Here is a 5270-nt window from a genome sequence, read left to right on the forward strand (position 1 = left end):
AACTGATCAGTATGGAGGCAAGTGAAAGATTCCATGGTATTATCACAAAAATCCTGTAATATTAAACCATAAGGCATAGAAGAGGTCTTTTAGCCTAATATCTCTAGCTTATAATTATAGGGAGATGGTATTCAGAGGGGTTAGATAATTTTCCCAAGATCACAGATATAATAATGCGACTCCCAAATCTATTGTAACACTCTCATGCATCTATGCTCATTTTCACAACTGCTAAATGTTAAGAAAAATGGCTTTCTACATGTTTTGGTACATAAACATGTTTTTCATAGTTAAATTTTGCCAAAACCAGATACATTATCATGTCTTCCTTCATGATTTTTCATTGAAAATGTAATGGTTTTATCTTCAATTACATTAAAAAAATGAAAATGACAAACTCAAAAAGAATTATTTGATTTAGAAAATATTACCACAATGCTTTCCTTTCAGACAATTATGTGCTGGTAAATGTTTAACAACTGGCTGGGGGTAGAGCGGGAAGGGGTGGGATAGAGCCGTGATAGGATTTGCTGATTTCTGTGGTGTGAATACTGCCACCATGGCCAATTTCAAGCGACCAACATGAGGTCCTCAATGTGAAGTTGGGAATTGATGCACACAGTTGGTGCTTGCAAGTGGGCACAAGCTGGTTTAGTCACATCACTGTTTTCAGAGCACAAACAACAAACTTGAGGTCCAATTTGGGATCTTTTTTAAAATCTCAGTTGAATCTTGATTTCCAGTTTATATACATATATGTGCACTCATACATTTGACCCCTGAATTTTATGTTTTTGTCTACATTCTCTTTTAACCCAATATACACTGCTTTGGTAATCGATCACTATTTATTCACATATTAAAGGTATTTGAATTATAACATCTAGTTCATAGGAGGATGTAAACCCTAACCTTAATCAGTGCATTTCAGGGAACAAAAGCAAAATGAAAGAGAAGGAATTTCCTAACAATTCATACATAGTGAGACTTGAGAAAAATCTCCATGCCTTTGCCTTTGACTTTAGGTTCTAAATAATATACTTCCCTAAGGAACATCTTCTGTCTATATCGCACACTCCTACTCACTCCTTCAAGAAGTAAAACTGTAAAAAACAATGTCGTTTAAAGTAGAATCTTGAAAAATAAACAGTAAGCTTCCAGTGTAATGTTTCAGAGGACAGAAAGATCTTGTATTCATTGCAATTTATCTGGACCACAATTTACTTAAGACTTTCTGTGATCCTCTTGAAGGTGATTAATCACCAATTTTAGAGCACCAACAATTGAACAATATTAATGTTTAATTAGCAAAAGGGAAGCACCTGGAGTGTGGAGGAAGTGACTCTAAGATTAGACTATATGCTTTCAGGTCATAACAAAAGACAAATTTAATGACCATACTATTTATCCTTAGGTAAAATATAGTTGATAAGTTGTTAGATAGCCTCAACTCAAGGAAAGTACAAAGAGTAAGTAACCTTTTGCATGCTTATTTCATTGCCGACGTTTTACCAATAAATACCAATGGGGCATATTTGTGAGCTTTCCTATCCTTCCAACACAAAAGCAGGCAGATTGTGCTTGAAACGATGAGACAGATCTATGACACCATCAGTTTGATGTGTCATGCTTTGCACTTGACATGTTGCTTCTCACCAAAATAAATTAATTTGTCTTCCCCCACCTAATTCTCTTCTTCATCAGTCTTCTTGTATTCAAATGGAAAAGATTATTCTAAATGCTTGCTTAACACCTTTCATTTGCTGCCTCTTTTATATTCATAATTATCCTTTTACAAAAGTATAAAAAGATTTAAAATGATTATTCTTGGCAGGAGGCCCAAGGTGAAATCCTGTTGTATTTAATGTGTAAATTATAATGTGTGCAGTTTTGAAGAAGGGTTTTGGTGAAATGCTCATGAAACTGCTAAAATTTAAAGGAAACTGTCAAAGAGTTTACACTCTTTCGTAGCTAATATTAATTGAAAAACATCTCATAATATGTTATATCTGAAGGGTAAATGGATAGTTTAAGTTAAACACAGCCATTAACTTTCTGGAAGACAGGAAGATAAAGGATTACAATAGCCTCTCAGCAAGAGTTTAGGAAAATGCAAAACCCCTTCCTTTCCTCAGTTACTTTGCAGCGTATTTGAAATGATTAATTTTCCTGTGAAAATTAAGATAATTAAAGAATTGAGAATTAAGGAGAAACTGTGTTACCTGGCTGACCTTGCTAACAACTGACCTAGCTTCCCCACTTTTCCAACTGAACTTGTGTATGGCTTTTCTGACCAAATGCATTTGAAGCAAATACAATCCTTTCATCTAAATAGAAAACTAAAGTTAAACATTTTTATATCCTGCCAATTTTCAAAAAATCTCCCTTTCTAAATTTAGATCGTAAAAATATTCAGTGTGCTTGTCTCCTGTTGTACTAATTAACCCTGTTAATTTTGGTATTTTAAACCAGGTAAAGTGGGGTTGATGAAAAAAAATCAGTATATTTGGATCTTATTTCTACCTCCAAAACTCCAGAGAAAACTCACAAAAGTGCTTACAATAGCTCAGTACAAAGTATCCTTCCTTCCTTCCTTCCTTCCTTCCTTCCTTCCTTCCTTCCTTCCTTCCTTCTTTCCTTCCTTCCTTTGTACCAAGAACTATGTTAGACACAATCAAGGAATACTTACACGATAAGATACAATCCCTACTAACAATAAACTTAAGAGTCTAGACAAGTAGCTATATTTAATTTAATTTAATTTAATTTTTTACAACAAGCAGAGTGGAACACATTTCTCACTTTACCATGGTGCTGACATTAAATAATTTAAATTGATAAAATGCCTAAAAGGATGAAAGTACTGTGCACCTGCAGGAAATGCCTGGAGCTGGAAAGGGTGTTAGTGTGAAGGTTATCACAAGTTCTCTCATGAAGTGGAGGTTTCATTGTTTAGTCTATCTACCCCATTGATGAACTTCAATGGCCAAAAATATTTTAGAACTTTAAATCTTCAGAGGTTTTCACCTTGAGAAATATTATTTATTTTGCAAAAAGAGAAACAATCAACAGTTTTTTTTTTTCTACTGAAGATTGGCTTTTAAATTCTACTTAATAGGAACATGTTCATTGAATTTGTCTTAGAAAAAGTCTTCACTGATGACTACTTTTCATTTCAGGATATAAAGGTGTATTTTTATCTCCTCTTGCCTTCAGGGCATGTTATTTAATAGCGTATTTGTGATCTTCTAGCCTGTTGTGCCAAAAAATAGCATACCCTCAAAGCAGAAAATAGATAATTCCCAGAAGGAGAAAGTCCAAAGACAACAAATACATACACCGAGCTTGTCCAACCCACAGCCCGGGGGCCACATGTGGCCAGGACAGCTTTGAAAGTGATCCAACACAAATTCGTACACTTTCTTAAAGCATTATGATATTTATTTTATTTTATTTTATTTTTTTAACTCATCAGCAATCGTTAGTGTTAGTGTATTTTATGTGTAGCCCAAGTCAATTCTTCCAAGTGGCTGAGGGAAACCAAAAGATTGGACACCCCTGACATACACTAGGGGATTCTGTCGCAGAAGTTATTTTCTAAAACAGGAATTATAGTAATACTAATAAGAGCAATGGTCTAAAGTCATGGCACAAAATAAAAGCAAAAACACACAATATATACATAATCTCATTTCTCATTTATAAATACAATCCCCTCATGTAAATTTCAAAGAGGTTTTTAATATGTTTTCTATTCTCTTTCCTTACCCATATTTGAGGATAAATGTTGTGGTTTTAGGCATTAAACTGTGAATGTAAGTGTGTTCTACACAGTGAACACATTTACTGACAGTAACAATATGGTTTTACAGTTTGGGCTGTGTCAGGGCATTTTTCTAACCCTGAACAGAACTGATCGCTAAACTGTGGGTTTAGTCATCAGGACAATACCCATCCTATCCTTATAGGCCTGTACATCTGAACAGGATTTGAATCTAAAGTTAACTAATGTATAAACTACTGGAATTTGATTTCATGCGTATTTTTGTATTAGAAGTCAGCTTTTAGTTACTTGGAATACATTGCCCTTTTTGCAACATTGTCTTGTTGCTAGGTAGGAACTATATATTCAAATTATCATTAATAGTATCAAAGGGACTCTCGCATTACATGGAGATCCACAATGGTCATGGCCACTGTTGATTTCATTTAGCTTCAGAAAATTGCAAAACATTCCATGGTGAGTCAAAAGTACTCATAATGGGATGTAAAAAAGCAGAATCTTAAATAAGCAAATGATATTGTTTTATTCTTTCTATGTTTAAACAAAAGATATGTTAGAGGTCTGGGGGGAAATATAATTTTAGGAAAAGGTTCTCTTTTATAGAAAGGGTTTATTTATATTGAGTCACTGGAAGCTAGAAGGAAATAGGAAAATAATCTTTGTCAGCTGTTGGATCTTGGTAGGTTTATTTACTTAAAATAGTGAGAGAAAAGGAGATTTTAACAAATTGGGTAACTGAAAGTGATACTGCTGTTGACTAGGAAAAGTTAAAAAAGGGGAAAATATAACTTCAGAGACATCCCTATAAAAACATTATCAAAGTAATTGTAGAGTGCTAGCACTACTATATCAGATGACTATTCATTTAAATTGGAAAATTTTGCTCAAAGATGTTGAGCAAAAAAAAAAAAACAAAAACAAAAAAAACAAAAAACATGTTGGTTGTTTCTTTTTTTCCTTTTGTACATTATTACATTATGAAGAATTTTAGAGAGAGGAACTGTCAATTCCTCAGAATTCTTTGAGTCATATCATTTTGGTACCAAATAGCAGATGAAACTAAAGCATAGAGAGGTAGAGTTTCTCAGGGTCACAAACTGAATCAGTGGCATAGGTAAATTCAAGCACTGTTTTTGAGTCCACAGTTTATTTCTGGTTTGTTGTATTGTGCTACCTCCTGGAAACTATAATTTAGAAAGAAAAATGACTTTTTAGGTATATTAGTCTGTATCCAGTTTCCTGGAATGAATTGTCTTAAGAGATACTTGTGATATTTGAATCTACCCAAGTTTACCTGACTTCAAGTTTGAAGTGAGGGAGGGAAAAAAATAGATCTTATTTATTCATTTATTTTAAAATTTCCATAAAATACACAAAACATAAAATGTAACATCTTAACTATTTTTAAGTGTATCGTTCATTTGTGTTAACAATATTCACCTGGAAATTTTCTTCTTATGATATCTAATTGCTCAGGAGCATTTCC

Source organism: Mandrillus leucophaeus, unplaced genomic scaffold (genome assembly GCF_000951045.1).
Source record: "Mandrillus leucophaeus isolate KB7577 unplaced genomic scaffold, Mleu.le_1.0 Scaffold1081, whole genome shotgun sequence".
NCBI lineage: Eukaryota > Metazoa > Chordata > Mammalia > Primates > Cercopithecidae > Mandrillus > Mandrillus leucophaeus.